This window comes from Cibotium barometz, chromosome 4, assembly GCF_041138505.1.
Source record: "Cibotium barometz isolate CiBa-2024 chromosome 4, ASM4113850v1, whole genome shotgun sequence".
In the NCBI taxonomy this organism is placed as follows: Eukaryota; Viridiplantae; Streptophyta; class Polypodiopsida; order Cyatheales; family Cibotiaceae; genus Cibotium; species Cibotium barometz.
The window spans coordinates 34,928,589-34,946,515 of NC_141049.1; the positions used below are offsets into that span (position 1 = coordinate 34,928,589).

At 40.5% G+C, this 17,927-nt stretch overlaps 1 pseudogene across 1 annotated transcript; it reads right to left on the reverse strand.

Annotated features, from left to right (window-relative positions):
• Window positions 1-13,094: 13,094 nt before the first annotated feature.
• Window positions 13,095-14,483, reverse strand: LOC147639193 (caffeoylshikimate esterase pseudogene; annotated as a pseudogene). The gene has a single exon (XR_015264315.1). The product of XR_015264315.1 is annotated as a caffeoylshikimate esterase pseudogene (transcript).
• Between the last annotated feature and the right edge of the window lie 3,444 nt (window positions 14,484-17,927).

Below are 17,927 nucleotides of genomic sequence, written 5' to 3' on the forward strand. Positions count from 1 at the left end.
AGCTTATGTTTCATATATTCCAGAAACTATACATGTTTGTCGCTCTGTGTATATATACATGGCCTAATTTCAGGGGCGACGGTGGCGAGGTGTCTGTGATGAATGTGAATGTGATTGGGTTGTCCTTAGACAATGGCTCTCTTTGGCTCCTTACATTTCTTCCCACATTCTTTCCTCTACTTTCTTGTTGGCCTCTTGTTCTTGTTGCCTGTGGGCCTCCAACACTCGACTTGTCTCTTGAATTCCACCCATTCATCCACCTCAGCTGTGCACCTCTCAAGTTCGTCATCTGCGAGATAGAGAAGCTTAGTGGGCTTGAACTTCCCTTTGGTATTTTTCTTCTTGGTTGCTGGTACCTACGCTCTTCAGCTTTCCTTGTGAAATCTCCTGCATGTCTTATCTCTTCTTTTACACGATCATGCACTACCAAAATAATTCTTTGTACAAATTTTATCCTAAATTGTTTAGCATGCAATTGATTATATTTGTGTAGATTAAGTTCTTGTGTACACAAAGGAAAATGTTTTGTTATAAACCTCATAGAGCTCTACGTTAGTTGATGGAGATGTAGATTATAAATATCACTTACATCAGGAATAATCTGTCAAGACACATCCTCCATCCATAGCTATTATTGTCTAGCTGGACTGGCACCTTTATCCTTTGATATCTCATGGTCTGAATAAGATTAGCCTCTAATAATAGGTGTTCCACAACTGATGCAAACTTTTGAGCGCATCTGAAAGGTCGATCAAGCATTAGTTTATCCTACTTCAATAAATCTATCTAAATGATTATGGAAGAGGGAAATGTCAATAGGGACTTACTCGTCGCTAACGCGACCATGATATCCGGACATAGAGTTTGCAAAGTAACATGCATTTTGTTCAATGTCATAAAGAAGCAAACTCCAATGTGCACTGAAAAAACAAACACGACATGGGTGCTATAAAAAAAACACCTACAAATTACCTAATATTTGTTGTCAGTCCATAGCTTAACAGGAGACTCACTCCTCGTTATAAGCCATAACAATAATTCGTGCCAGATCAAGGTTGACCCCCTCAAACCAAGCCATTAGGCCCAAAAATGATGTCCTCTCATTTTTCAATTGCCCTAATATGAGAGGGTCTATAACATATGTACTATTTTGTATCTCTTATGGAAGCGAGAGACAATACATGCAGGAAACAATGAATAAAAAATAGAATTAGGATTTGTGAGAAAATAGAAATAGGATTTGTGAAAAATGAAATTAGAATTAGAAAATAGAATACAGCACAATCATGCCAACATCCCATAGTGATACATTCACAATTGTGCCTGTGACTTCCAGTATCTCTAAGCTGGTAACAAGCCTACTTCCCTTGAATTGTAAATGCCATATTGATGGGAACAATATTCTCCAACTCCCTTAATTCTCTAATATTTTCTACTTCAATGACGTTGATTTCTCTATAAATCCTGTTGGATTCTTGCCATGCATCATCATCTTCTTGATCATTAGAAAAATTATCACCATCACTGGCAAATCGGATGGTTGTGACTATGTGGCATAGCAACCTTCGGTTGTGCCTCCGGTTTTTGGTTGTGCGTGAGGTTTTGCTTGTGCGGCATCTTGCTGTAGCTATTCTTGTGCTTCTTCTCTTCTCTGAGTCCGAGAGCAAGTGTCCCTATCATGACCAGCATGGGTGTCCTCAACTGGCCTTACATGAGGATGGAGGGGCGGGACCGTTCAGGATCTCCAGCATGTGACGATCGCTAACAAAGACAGGTGCTAATAAACAGTCATATCTGTACCTCAATCTGCGGAGTGTATCGAAATCCCTAGGCATTATTGTAAGCCTATGGGCATGGGCAGTGAGGAAATATGCATCTTTAAAAAACTTTATGACCTAGTCTTTAGTAATTTCCTAGAGACACAAAACTTTTTTGCAGATGCTTGCCATCACATGCCAATACTCTAGTGTTCACAAATTTCATGCACAAGCCTCTAAAATGGTAGCCTGGCTACTGTAGGTTGCATATGTCACTCAATTTGTCGAAGCTCTCGCAGAACTGCCATGTGGGATTGATATCTTCTCCTCCTACCTTGCACCTAGCAACTTAGTAAGCCTTTCACTTGTATCTACTCTTCGAGCAGTTTGCTTGGTATGCACCATCTAATAAATAGACTCAGTAAGATTATAATAAAAAAAAATTGGGAGTCAATAGCAAGCGATAATGGACAAGCGAGATGCCCGCTCGCAACTAATCGCTTGGTACTAACCCTCGCTAACAAGATCTTATAGTCCATGAGCAACATGACCCAAAGGGGAGTCAGTACCAAGAGATATGGGGCCAACAGGATGCCAATAAGCCCCTTGTCACTTGGTACTGACCCTATGAGCAAAATGACGCAAGGGGTTAGTACCAAGCGAAATGGTTCCTATAAGATGTGTCACAAGCCTTATATCGCTTGTTGTTGTTACTAACCCCATTAGCAAAAAGACCACAAAAGGTTGTCAGTGCCAAGTGACATGGGGCCAGCAGGATGCCAACAACGAACCTTTTATCGCTCGTGATTAGTACTAACCTCATGATTAGTACTAACCTCGTGAGTAAAACGATCGCAAGGGATCAGTGCCAAGAAAAATGGGGCCTGAAGGATGCCAACAAGACTCGTGTCACTTGGTATTGACCCCGTGAGAAAAATGACTGCAAAAAGGGGGTCGATACCAAGCAATATGGGGCCTACAGGATGCCAACGAGACTCTTATCACTTCGTACTGACCCTGTGAGAGCAACGTGTCCCAAGGGAAGTCAGTAAAGCAGGCGATAAGGGGCCAACGCAATGCCCATGAGCCACCTATTACTTGGTACTGACCCCGTGAGCAAAGTGACCTCCGCTAGGGGGACAGTACCAAGCAAAATGGTGCCTGCAAACAAGACTCTCATCGCTTGGTACTAACCCCGTAAGAAAAATGACCACAAAAGGGGGTCAGTACCATGCGATATGGGGCATGCAGGATGCCAACGAGACTCGTGTTGCTTTTGGTACTGATCCCATGAGCAACGTATCCGAAGGGGAGTCGGTACCAAGCGATATGGAACCAGCAAAACGATACCCATGATCCTCCTATCACTTGGTCTGACCCCTTTGAGAGAAAAATAATCTCAAAAGGGGGTCAGACCCCTTGAGAAAAATAATCTCAAAAGGGGGTCAGTGTATTAAGAAGGCCAATGAGACTCGTGCCACTTGGTACTACCCTCCGAGCAACATGATCGTAAGGGAGTTTGGTACCAAGCGATATGGACCAGTAGGATGCCAATGGGCTCCTATCGCTTAGTGCAGACCCTGTTAACAACATTACCCTACAGACCACAGTACGTTAAGAAATGGTCGTTACCAGGCGATAAAGAGCTTGCGGAGTGCCTCGAGCCCCTTATCACATGGTACTGACCTAAAAACGAACACTTTGTTTAGGTCAAAAAATCTCAAAATACCTGCAGACATGATGGATGTAGAGGCGATGGCATTGTCTGCGTTTATGTTGGGGGGGGTCAATGAGGAGGCAGATGCAATCGCAAGGCAAAGGCAATAGGACACCACGATAATGTTTCCTAAAATAAATCAAACACATGCAGTAGAGGAGAAGAGCGAGATTACCTAGCATATTGACATGTCATTCATGCGTCAGACCTTATAAATGCCACTTATGATCATTAGTACACACCACGGGAGTGGTGCCAAGACCACGTGGTACAAGACCACGTTGGTCTTTAACGGCCCATATATCCCTCGCAAGCTTCATTCATTCGCCTCGAGTTCCCTGAAATCGCCCTTTGCGTCTCCCCTCTGCATCGCCATCGCCCCTTCTTCTTCTTCTATATCCACAAGCAAACTGAGGCTTTTAATCAAATCTGCAGGCATGTTTTTCTCTCTCTCTCTCTCTCTCTCTCTCTCTCTAATTAAATGCTCACAATATTCATTCTGAGCATGTGTACACACACACACACAACCTTACAGAAAGAAAAAAATTCTTCTCCATCTCCAACAACCTTACATAAAGAAAAAATTATATGATGTTTTAATGAACCATAGCCTGCTAAATTGTGATGCATGCTCATTTTTGAAGGCGCGGGATGAAACTTTTATTTGAAGAGTTAATTCTATTATGCCATTTTTTTCCTAGGCATTATAAGGGGATTTTGAAAAATTCACCCTTCAATTTTTCGATGGCCTTACATGAAGGGTAAAATGGCTTATAAATGCGTGAGACCTTATAGTGCCACTTATGAATAAGACACACCACACGCATGGTGCTAAGACCACTAGCTGGGTCTAAAACAGCCCGAATCTCCTTGGGAACATCGAGCTTTATGCCCATCCTAAACCCTTGGTGTTGAGCTCTCTGCCCTTCATGTCATCCCTCTGCATCGCCATCTCCATCATGTACCTTGCCATTTTTGTGGTATCGAGCTCCCCTACTGCCACCATCGTCGTCGCCACATCGCCAAAGCATATATCCTTGTAGTGCCTTATAGCTTGTTCTTACTGACCCCCTTTTCTTTAATTTTGTTATCTGGGTCAATACGAAGCATGGGCTCGTGGACATCGCATAAGCCCCCTACCGCTTCGTACTGACCCCATGATCCATATGGCCTCGCATTTACCCCCATGTCTCTCCTTTTATACACAAGGGGTCAGTACCAAGCAGTAGGGAACTCACAGGCATCACGTAAGCCCCTAATCGCTTGATACTGACCCCCTTTTGTTTTCTTTTGTTTTGGGGTCTTTCTTTTTATTATTTGGGTCAGTATAAGAAGTGATAAGGGGCTTGCGTATGTTTTCTTGCAGTGTCTCCATCGAGAGTATGATCTTGTCTAGAAGCACATATCTCCAAGAGAAAGAGTAGCAATACCAGGGGACAACTTCGAATGATGTAGTCATCCTGGATAACTTCAAATGATCCAGTGATCCTGGACAATGTTCAGTTTGTGTATGTGAACGATTTTGTTTCTTCCATATCCTCAAGAGATTAGGTAAACATGGATATTTCAAAGGTTCCAAGGGATAAGAAGAAGACACACATGAAGTGCCTAGTACACAAGAATAAATGTCATCTTGTTGACTACCACTACGGGTTTATTTGCTATTTACATCTGTTGCTTGAGGAGGAGAAAGATTTAATAGAAGGATATGAGGAGAGGTCAGAGGAACCTTCAAGAACAAAAGATGATCAGGTTCGCAAAGGAGATAAATTTGGCCACAAAAAGGGAACTCACTGAGCCGTTTGATATTGATACCCTCAGAAGAGTAAGCACCCAAGTTATTACAGCTCTGTTGATGAGGAGCCTATTGTGGTAGAGGAAACAGAGCACATTCTGACCTCAGTCCTCCCTGTATATCCAATAGGTGACCACTATTATGTCCTCTTAATAGATATTCAAGTGTTGTTTAACATCAGGGAGGACCACTATCTCACCATCATTGCACAAAATCTTGAAGAAGAAGATGATTTTGTCAATACAAATGTGGATAAGTATCTTCTACTGGATTCAAATGTCAAGGACAGTGAGTACCATACTCCTGCTCAGATATTATCAATGATGTGTAGGATGCTCGGTCACTATGAAACCAACCTTCCCTCTGAAGAGGAATTTCAAGATATTCAACAAAGACTCAATAGTCCGCAAAGGGAAGAGGAGTCTTCAACTGTCTAGGATGTTGAGTCATCAATCAACTTATGGAAAAATGATTTACTTGTTAATATGACGAGAATCAGAAGGTCTGATTATAATAATTTTGAATATCGTGAGATGAAGCTTCATATTGCACTTCTTTTATTGGCTTATGGACAACTTTGTTTTGTAGCTGGTGGTGTATAACAATGATTTTCTCATGCGCGCATCAGGATTACAAGTGGGAGGACTCGGAAAGAACTCAACTCTAGGAGAGTACATTAACCAACTCAAATTTCCAAAGGTCATTATATTCCACAAAAAGTTTTTAAAGGATAAAGCCGATTTTCCATTGTTTGTAATCAAAACATTATCTAGATATCTTGGGGGATACCCCGTTAGGTGGAATGCAGACAAAATCATGCTTTTGGAGAAGTAGGTAGCGGTGCCAAACTTCGAGCAAGGCTCCAAAGTGTATACTCTAAGGAGCAAATATTACTTAGCCTACACCGCATATGGATTACCATGTGGGATCAGGGATCCCAAGATGTTAAGTGAATATGCCTAAAGGAAGCTTCTCAGATTCAAACGACTAAGAGTTCCGTCAGTTTAAGATTGCAAGATGATTTTCTATCTGCAAAGAGCGCAAAGCTTTACGCACCAGAGGATGCTAGTCGACAGGATCAAGAGTAGCAGTAGACTCCCATCCATTGTAAAAAAATAGTTTTTTAATGTAATACAATGACACTTCTAGAGTATGGGACTTTTAATTTGGCTCTATTGTTATATCCATGTTTTTTATGTCTAAAAGTTTGAAAGTTTTAAAGTTTCCATGAGAGGTGGTGAATATAGTAAAGCATAAATTGAAACAAATCAAAATTTTATTCAAGTCGCTGATTTATAATTGTGAAGTTTATTGAAGTATCAAATTTTCAATATCAAAAGCATTAAGCCCTGTGAATTCAATGTGTTCTATCGGCTTTGGCTTCTTTCTCCTCTATCCTAACTGCAATCCTCCTATACCACCACATGAGTAATTGCCTCAATGCACAAACTTCATGGATTCCACCACCATGCGAGGTGGCCTTCTGAAACCCACGATGAGCTTGCCAATGTGAGTGCTCCATGCCTTGGGTCAACCAGATAGCTAAGCTTCCCTGATTTGCAAAGTAGGGACCATGAACCTCCAAAATGTGCTGGAATAAAAATGACAATAGCATATGTACACTATATGCAAAACCAATTCTATAGACGCCATGTAGTGTACCAGGATGGACTCGTGTTAAAGGAATTTCAAGTATAGGGTTCCACTTCGGATCCACCCTAACCATTGTTCTACCATCCCATATGAACTAATCACAAGTCGGTGCACCATCCTTCCCAGTATTCATATTCCACGCCTTTTTTCCAGTCTTATCCTTTTCCTTGAGTGCATGCAATATGAGCAAGCAAACTCTGCATTTGCAGCATTTGCAAACATGCACTTTAGTGTCTTTAGATCACTTGCAAGATGCCATTCCACTTAGTAGTCTCCGAAACCATCCACATGTAGAATTTCACCTGCTTTTTGACATTGAACCATAGTAAGAATCTCTGTTAGATTAAAAAACATCATCAGGATCTCATGGTTCTCTTTTGGAACCTTAAATATTGTGAGCCACCAAATTTGTTTTTAGATTGAACATTGAAGTACTGAGGATCACCTGGCTTTACGAAAGGATCCCCAATGCCCTATTCATCAATATCAAACTTACTCTTTCTATCTTTTGATTCTTTACAACTTCACTCTCATCAAGTTTTAGTACAAATTTCAGTGTGCCACCACATTCTTGAACAAATACATCATAGAACTTCACCGTTACAGCTTACAATTTGCACACATCCAAGACATAATTGTTGTTCGGATTTAGATCGAAGGTCACTTCTTTAGCACAATGCTTAAAAACATGTGAGTAAACTATGTGTTTAGGCTCACCAATGAGTTCAAGGACATTGTTATTCAATTTTTGCCTTGCTTTTCTGACACTAAAAGGGCATGGCAACGGAGTTACCCTTTTGCTTTACGACACGGACTTAAAACCTACAGCCATTTGTCTGTAGATCATTGCATAGGATTCTTTACTTAAACCAACTTTGTCACAAATACCTTGAGCTTCAGCAGTAAATGCATTCTTCACATCTTGCAATCGTGCATGCACGAGATCATCACTTATTGTTTTGAACTTTGAATGAGAAAGTGTAGACTTCGCCATATGTCTTAACAAGACTTTTGAGAGTATTCCATTTGTTCAAATATACAAGTGAATAGGGTGTGTACGGGAACAAGCCCTTGGTTAGAGGCTATAAAAGAGAATGTGTAAATGTGAAAGAACCTGTGAAAAGGTGAGACGAATCTACTGGGAGAGAATAAAGGGGAGCATGAGAAGATTTAGGAAGTGTGGAGATATTCTAGGAAAAGTGAAGAGGTGGAGAGAATCAAGCAAAAGAGGTGGAGTGAATCAAGGAGAAATCGGTGGGATTAGATGCTTGGATGTAAACTCTATAAATTGAGGCATTGGCCTAATGAGAATTTGCTGGTTTTTGATTATCCATGCCTACATTAAGCTATTTGTTAATTACTCACTAATGAGAATTTGCTGGTTTTTGATTATCCATGCCTACATTAAGCTATTTGTTAATTACTCACTAATCACATCTTAATTATCATCTAATCACTTTGTTAATGATGTTGATTCTAGCATTTGATTCACCATAGCTCATCACATTGCTGTAATTTCAACATGGTATCAGAGCCATGCCTAGAATCCATCAAATTTATGAGCCCATTATCTAGTTAATTAGGATTAGTAGATAATTAGAAAATAATCAATTTTTTAGTTATTTTTCAACTCACCTCTGTACCCCCAGTTGGTGGAGGAGCTCTAGCTCCTTGCACACATAAAATTAGGCCCATTGCTTCTAGCCATACATAGCCAACCCATAGATGCTCCAGCCAGTCGAAACAGAAGCGCAAATCGCTGGCGGAATGAGAAGAAATCACGTTTTTCTTCAGCGCAGATTTTTTTGAGAAGATTACAGATCTTGTCTTCATCTAATCAAATTGCTCTAATTACTCAAAGCTCTAGGGGTTTTCAAGCATGCTCTACAAGCTGGTGAAGTCAGAATTTAATTTGATCAAATCTACAATGAGATCCAAGCTCTTCATCAAATCTGCAGGTGACTTTGGTAAAACAGAGATTAAGCATTCAATATTTGGTCAAATCTTGTTTATTGGCTTAATCCTCTACTAGACTCATTGCTATTGATGGCCTTGAAAGCATTTGAGCTCATTTGAAGTCTAAGGCACCAGATCTAGGCTCCCCGTATACTCTATTTTTTGCACCAAAAATAGAGGATTAATTTGCTAATCAGTGATTAATTAGTGTTAATCATTATATTTTGGTGCAATTGAGAGTTCAAATTAACCATTAGGTATCTGATATAGATCCCTATAACTTCAGATTGTAATTCGGAGTTGGTTTGATACTCCAACCATTCCGTACAAATTGGTTACCCTTGATTTAATGTAATTTTTGGTGATTTTATGCTGTTAAATTTATTGTAATCATCTCTTAAACACCAGATTGAGTTGTAAAAGGGTAGACACTGCCCTTGAATCTTGAAATTGGATCAAGAGGTAAGACCCCCTTCACATCATCATGAGTACAGCACAAGAAATAGCCAAATTTAATGGGGAGCAGTTTTACACATGGCAGACAAAAACCATGTATTTGCTCATGAGAGGAAAAATCTATGGGGGCTAGTTGAGGGAAGAGATGAATGCCCAGAGGTGAGAGGAAAAAATGAGTGGAAGAGCAGGAATGAAAAAGCATTGGGACTTATTGCACTCAGTTTAAATGATGAAATCATTCATCACATCACAGGGATACAATGGGCAAAAGATGCATGGGATGAACTCAATAAATTATTTGGCACATAAGCTAAAAATTCAAAGATAAATCTGTTAATGCAATTCTACAAATTGGATATGAAGGAAAGTGAACCTTTAATCACACACTTGAACAGATATAAAAGCATTAAGCAACAGCTGCAGCTATTGGCAAAAAGGTAGAAGATGATGAGGCACTAGCAGTGCTTCTGAAGAGTGTGGACAAAGGTGAATATGAAAACATTGTAGCAACACTAAAGAATGTACCTGAATTGAAGCTACACGAGATAGAAGGAGCTCTACTAGAGCAAGAGAGCACAGGCAAAGAGAAGAAATGGCTCGACTCAACAGTAGGAGAAGAAAAAGCATTCTTCACCCGAGGAGGATTCTCTCGAGGATGAGGACGAGGACGAGGAAGTTTGTAGTTTCCACTATTTTTCGACAGTGCAATAAGTGATCTTTGTTCTCTTCCTCGTTCACATGCATCTAAATTAGAGGTGGGCCATGTTTGACTATCTTCTCCAATACCCCTTCTAATTCGTTATTCTTGGCCTCTCAATCCTTTGTTTTTTGTTCCAATTCATGGTTCTACAAATGCTGAGCATGAACAACTTCTACTATCTCATTGTATTCATTCTCCTCCTTGTTAGATAGCCGAGCATTCAACTACTTGATCTGAGCTTCCTTCATCATCAGCATCCTTTAGGACGATATCCAAACACTTTGCACTCGATTAGCAAGACTTGTTGTGTAACCAAGTAAGCCAGCATTGCCCTCACAAACATATTTGATCAAAGAAGTTAGATCTAAAAATTTAGGTGGTTGTTGGGTAGGTGGGTAAATTGATCCTTCCACCCATATATCAACATGATTTCTCCCTAATTCCCTAGCCTATTGCATTACATAAGGGTTAACCTTAGAAGCCTCTATTCTCTTATAGAGAGGAGCATACTCATCATCCAAGTCCACATGTATAAATCCCTTCTTAGAATTATCTTTGATGTTCTACAGACGACAAAATAATATTGAAATTGCAATTAACTCCTTTCTTTGCAAAAATATACGATGCAGTAAAACATTATCATTAATTTCAGGCACTTGCGTTTCAAATAACATAAAAACTAATGCCCTCTAAACATGTCCATACCTCCATTGAGCACTGTAGCAACACTTCTTGATGTAATAACACTTCCTGGTAGCAAAATAATAGAGTATAGAAAATCAATGAAAACAAATATGACTTTTTAGTTCCACTTGAAGGCACCAGAAAGCCAAATCTCTCTTCATTGTTGTCCATGCATAAATAGTATATAAGGAAAGAGAAGATTCAGGTGAAAGCTTAGAGGCTTACTTGAGAGATTGAAGATTTTTATAGAGGAAAATTTAAATAGAGAAGAGTGGCTATTGAATGAGGAAAACTCGCCCAATGACAACCACCATAACTTCATGAAAATGCACTAGAGAAGCGTGTTTAATTGCACTGAAAAAAAGAACTTTCTAAAATACTAAGTTTACTTCAAGATATATTCGAGTTCTTTTAAAAAACGCCACTATTTCCAATCAACATCTTCTAATTCCATGTTGTACTTATGTCAGAAATATAGTTGCATAGTTACATATGTCAGAAATATGCTCGTACTTGTTTTCTTACTTTATAGAGTACTAGCTTTTCACATTTATGAATTTTCACTCACAGTGGTTAAAGTTACATAGAATTTAAGAACATTAGAATAAAATAAGCATTGAATCTCTTTAAAAAATATGAAAAAAAGTGAATTTAGATTCGAAAAGAAGAGAGAGAAACCCAATATAATAATATTATTTTTACACTTTTTGGGATTCCAGGAGGAGAGAGAAAGCCCTTAAAGGGTCCATTTGAAGCCTCAATTTCACTTAATGTACACTACATGACAACACATAAGATAGAAATTTTGAAAGATTTACGCGAGGTTTTTATACTTTCATATACCTTGAAAAATATATTTGCTAATCTCCCTCCATATTAGAACACTTATGTTTTACGCTAATCCCAAAAAGGCCATGACCCCTACTCCAAGCCCTATTTCCATGCGGCAACAACCAAGGTGAGTCACAACTACACCCACACTGAGGTTGAAGTAGGTGGGTGAGCTATGCCCAAATGTAGGGGGTTTGCTTGGTCCAAATCCTCCCAAGATCTCCTAAACACTAGGTTAAGCCATGACTAAATATAACTAAATGTATAATGAAGGTGCTAGCTCACCACCCAACCACAATCTGTATCCACACACCTCCCTGAGCCTAGGGCCTAAGGCTCCAGTCCCACAGTCAACCCTAGCATCCTATACCACCAGGACCTGCTTTTGCTAAGGCCTTCAACAAGACCACATTTGCATCGCTATGGACGAGCAGTACCACTCATGATCCAGGTACATGGTACATAACATAAACAATAATAATACTCCTCTGGACTAATCCCCACTTATACATGGCCTATAATAGTCGTCCGACTATTAATAACTGTATTGGGATTATAGATGGGCCTCAACCACCTAGAATTAGCATGCGTCCCTAATCCCAGGGCTCTTCCAAACCCCTCAATTAGGCCTACTAACCAAAGGTTAGCATCGTGTATTTTAACACAACATTTGTCATTCGGAAGCTTCAAAGGTTAACATCGAATTCATTTCAGAAGCTTCGTGTGCATGCCCCAAACAGCCCACAGGCAAGAAAACGCAAGGAAGGTCAGTCCTGAAGCTAGAGACTAGGAGAGGAGTGATTCACTAGGCGTAGGAATTCACGTGCAGGAAAACACAAAGCATTAGATGCTGTCCAGCCGCAGAGAAGAAGGCAACCAGGTGTCCTCTCTTCCTTGGTGTTCTGCACGAACCATTGGTCAGTGTTTAGTGCTGATTTACAGTCCACGAGTCAGTTATACGTTCAGCAATAAGAGTATATTACACCTTCACAGTGAGGGCTCTTCATATGTTTACTTGGGAACCAATCTGGTGTTCTCTCTCTCTCTCTCTCTCTCTCTCTCTCTCTCTCTCTCAGCAAATCGAATGCTGAAATTTGCTCTAACCAAGTAAACAATTCTATCTCCAAGCTTCCACGTGTCACAATACAACAGTTGTTGCTGGCCTTTGTTTACATCCACCAATCATTCATCGCTTCTGTTCACGTCTCTCTTTAAGGAAATGCCTAAACAATCCCAAAGGTCAACATCTTCAAGCATTCTGTAGCAATATCCTCTAAGCAGCTACTGACAATCAGTAATTGAAACACAAAAAGTCTAAAAGGTCGTGAGAGACTCTTCACCATCCCTTTGAAATTTGTCATGACCATGTGACTCGAGCTCACTAAAGGCTACTTGATTGTAATCAAATGAGCATAGTGGATTGATACATGTTTTGAGCAGGTGCTGACAAACACCAGCACCATTATAGCACATATGCTCATAACAAATTAGAAGAGATGATCAATATTTTTAGGGCATCAATATTTGCAATCTAACAAAGAAAATGAAAAAACATCTGCTTGTCACCATTTTGAAAGCAATAATTCACTAGTTATACCCAGCAAGGATGACAGATTGACAAGTTATTGCCTTATTACAACCAACCACCTTGTGGCATTGTGAAGTACCATCTTATAATATATACATACACCCATTGTGATCAATCATCAAGGACATTATAGGCAAGCAAAGCCCCCTCGTCCCCTTCTTCTAGCATCAAGTGACATTTATTCTGTATTAACATTGCAAAATGGTTTGTGATAGACCCCCAAAAATCCTTGGAGAAAAACCCTACGCCTTCAATCTCTCCAAGGGTAATAAAGAAACAATCCGTCTTTTACAAGGACCCATTTCCAATGATATCTCCATGGCTTTCGTCTTCTTCCTCATGCACCTTCCTCACCACACGTTCTTTTAGCCAATTTTGAATGTCGGCAAAAATGGCCTCTACATCGGCATCATATTCTCCAGCCAATAAGGCATGCCACATGTCCTCATAGAGCTTTAGGGTCTTGTCAGTACTCTTGGCAGTCTCAAAGAGAGCTTTACTTACCACAGGGTCGGTAACCACATCCTTCCCCCCATGCAGAACAATGAAAGGGAGGCTAACATCCTGAAGCCGTTGGCTGAGATAAGCAGTAACCCTCATCATTTCGCAGGCCGTACCAAGCCGAGGTTTGCCAGCATACCGACTTGGGTTCTGCATTGAGAGTTTGAGTTTGGCAGGGTCTTTGAAAGAAAGTGGCCGCAGCTCCTTGGTAGGAACGACACCCCAGGTGGGAGCAATCATACTAAAGAATGTGAGCATCTGGGGGAGGGGCCATGGGGGTTTAATGGTATCAGAGATCTTACACATGGGGGAGAGCAGTATGGCACCGTCGAATGCCCGTGGCAATGCCAGATGGATGAGCAGGCAGACTCCGCCACCGAGGGATTCTCCAAACAGGAAGAAAGGGAGGCCCTTGAACCTATCATCCATCTTCTGCATGTTGAAGAAGGCAGCGAAATCCTCTGCAACGAGATCGAGGTTCGGGACGAAGCCCTTGCGGCCCTCGGAGCGGCCATGGCCTTCCATGTCCATGCCAAAAGCTGCGAAACCCATGGTGGCGAAGCGGATGGCAGTGTTCTGAAAGGTCCAGCTGATGTCGTTGGTGTAGCCATGGATCATGCAGATGCAAGCAGATGGCACTGTGGCGGCGGGCAGGAAGGTGCGCGTGAAGAGACGCAGGCCTCTCGGAGAGGTGAAGGTGGAAGACGAACCGCGGACTCCGTGGCGCTTGTAATACTCTTGCTCGTCACAGGACCAAGGGTTAGGATTAGGGTTTACACTCTGATCGTTCCGCATTTCTGCCATGGTGTATTGCCTGAAAGTTGTGCATGTTGAGGTTGTGTACATTGGTAGTTCATATTCACATCCATGTACATTTTAGTTCATGTGCACATGAGACATCCTTGCACATGGCTTGTTACCAATCCCCTCCTCGCATCACCTTTAACCCTCAAATCCGCTCACAAGTCCACGACGGTCGAGAATAACCCTAGGCGACCAATTTCCTAGAATAGGGCTCCCAGCTACCTCGGCCACCACCTTTCTTTAGGAAACCGACCTCCCAATGGTCATTCCTTACTCCTTTTTTTTTCTTTTTTTTTATGGCGAGTAGAAGGAAGCAAAGTACTCTATGAGGACCCCTCATATCCTCTACAAAACAAGGGCAAGGTAACTATCGGGTGTCTAGCTGGGGATCGAACCTCGTACCTCCAGGTTACAAGCCACCCCCATCAACCACTAGAACAAGCACCCGATGTTATTCCTTACTCCTTTTTGTGCAAAGGTAGAGCACTCATTGAGGATTTTCATAAACCCAAACAAAAATCTAAGCCAGTAGGCGAAAAAAAACAATACTTAATTTTTAACGAAGGTGATTATACTTGCTCTTTGACATTGTAGAAATTAGTTGATCCGTAGGATGTTTTCATGTATGTTTTTCGCTCTAGAGCATAAATTTAACTCAAGCCCGACATAGTCTTCCAATTAAGTATGGGTCTCATCGGTCATTTTGGCTTTCTATAAACGTTAATACTCTCTCTCTCTCACTCTCTCTCTCTCTCTCTCTCTCTCAATATGCAAAAACACATTCAAACAATTACAAATTTAAACATGCACATAAAGGTAGTAGGACTCTTACGATATTACTCTTTATATGAGTAAAAAAATGCATTTGCAAAAACACATTCAAACACTTACAAATTCAAACACGCACATAAAGGTAGGACTCTTACGATATTACTGTTCATAACAGTAGAGAAATGCATTTTCCTATCATTAGGGAAATGCACACAAAGTGTTGGAAATATGAGCGCAATATTGCAAACACTCTCTTGGAGTAGTACATAGTTTTCTAGATGCAAAGAAGGAAATTTTTATTATAAAGAGGATATATTTACATCACATTAGGTAGGACTCCTATGAAAGGGATTTTTGTGTGTTGCCAACTTTTACTAGCAAATTTCTAGTAGCTTTAGCCATGCCATTATTAAGGAAGGCATCCTAGAGCTTACAATGTGTATTCTCTTTAGGAAGGCATCTATATGGACATCTTGGAGCTTACGCTGTATATTCTTTAGGTCAATTTGTTTCTCACATATTGCACTTTAGATTGCTTTGCAAACAAAAATGAAACTTAAAATATATTAATCATCACAGGAGATCATTGGAGTAAAAAAGAGGAGTGTTTGTTATAGATGGCTATAAGAATAACTTGTGCCCTTTAGGTTTTGAGTTTCGACCAACTAAATTGTTGTCTTCTTTTAGCCCAGTAGTAACTTTGTTCTCATTCTCAAAACACATATACGTACCTTTGCATTTTCTAGAGCTTCTCTAGTGACACAAAGTTTATCTTGAAGCTACCGCTCTGCTTGTTTTTGTGCATCAGGGGGCATGTTATTTGATGGATGCATCAGGGGGCATGTTATTTGATGGACGCATCATGGTGTGGTATTCAATTGCACCTTCAATGCGATGCAAGCTACACTTTGCCTCCTCTACCTTTTTTCAGAGTGTATGGTCTCAATCTTAAGGGGGAGGACGTAAGGCATCTGACTCCCAATATGAGGTGCTACCAAAGCATTGGCTAAGAGTGTTTTCAAAGCTCCCCGAGAAATACAAGAAGGTGATGTTATGACGGCAAAGCAAGAGCACTACCTACCCTTGTATACATTATATAAACAGGTTTACCAAACTACACCCTCAAACTATTCTGTGGGCCTTCAATTTGCCCGAGGCTATGTCTAACATGTCTGCACCGGTCTTATGAAGTGGGCCGTATTATTTGCTGAGGAGGTTGTTAAGAAGACAAGTGTCGATGGTAATTGCACAAAAAAAAGAACGCAGTGGATGTGCAAGGTAGGTGTACAGTCAATGTCATCTATGAGTTGTGGTGTAATACTATCTCAGGACATATGCACTCCGTTGGCAAAAGGTAGCCTATATGAGGTAAAGGTGGAGGTCTTAGGTCACGTGCAGACATTGATGGATGACATTCTACTGAATACCGAGTGTAACAAAGAAGTTGCATTGCTAGCTCTTCGTACAGGAAAAAATCCTTTGAAGTCCTATAAAATTCTTTCAATGGCTCAGTCTCTAACTTCAGGTGTGGCAAAACTTGGTGGGTGCTCGCTTCTAGCATCATGCAGAAAACATTGGTTAGATAAGCAAACACACTCTCCTTGTCTCGATGAGAGAGAGAGAGAGAGAGAGAGAGAGATGAGAGAGAGAGAGAGAGAGATGAGAGAGAGAGATGAAATGAAATTTTATTATTGTCTTTGAAGGACCATAACGGGTCCATGAGACACATGTCGAACATACATGAATACATAAGTCGATGCGCTCGGGAGCCTCACATCGGAAAGCATAATGAAACTGAAATGTGTGAAACTAGAACTGAAACTGAAATGAAAATCAAAAAGCTATGCAGCATGCTATAAGTGTACATCATGAGAAGCATGTCATGCCATATAGGTACTCATGAGGGCATCAAGCTATCAGTTAATTGCTCACTAATCACGTCTTACTTATCGTCTAATCTCTTTTCTAATGATGTTGATTCTAGCATTTGATCCACCATAGCTCATCACATTGCTGCAAATTTAACAGGTAGTAATGCGGTTAAGAAGGCTAAGAGGACAAGGGGTCCCTTGTCTCCACGCAAGATTATGAGTGAGCTAAAAAGAAAAAATTATGTTTTATTTGTATGGTTGCTGATCACGATAAACAGAATTGTCCAAAGAACCTAGCAAAGATGTTGACAAGGGCAATAGTAAGGTGGTGCACATGGTGCAAGTCTTTCTACTTGAAGCTTCTCAAAAGTTTTCTGAAGTTCAAGTATGCTATACTAATGCCATGCATGAGTGTTGTGTAATCTCTACGATGTGGGTACCCTCTTTCAGGCCTTATGATTTGGTTCAGATGCATGGACACATCAACGGACAAAGAGTTCGTGTCATGATTGACGATGGGGCTACACGTAACTTTCTAAATTATCACTTGGTTAAAAAATTAAGATTGCCAAAAATCCTTAGTGATTATAAATACATGGTATCTCTAGCTAATAAACATGATAAGCATGTATGGGACACGATGGTTAAGCAAGCACCACTCACTATTCAGGGACATGAAATGCACTTAGATTTTCATGTTATGCATATTACTAGAGCTGATGTTATTTTGGGTCATGAATGGTTATTTCATTTAGGACCATGTCTTTCTCGTAGTTATCTAGATAATACTTTTGATTTTGACATCAATGGTAAACAAATTTGTTTGCAAGGTAAGCGCGATGT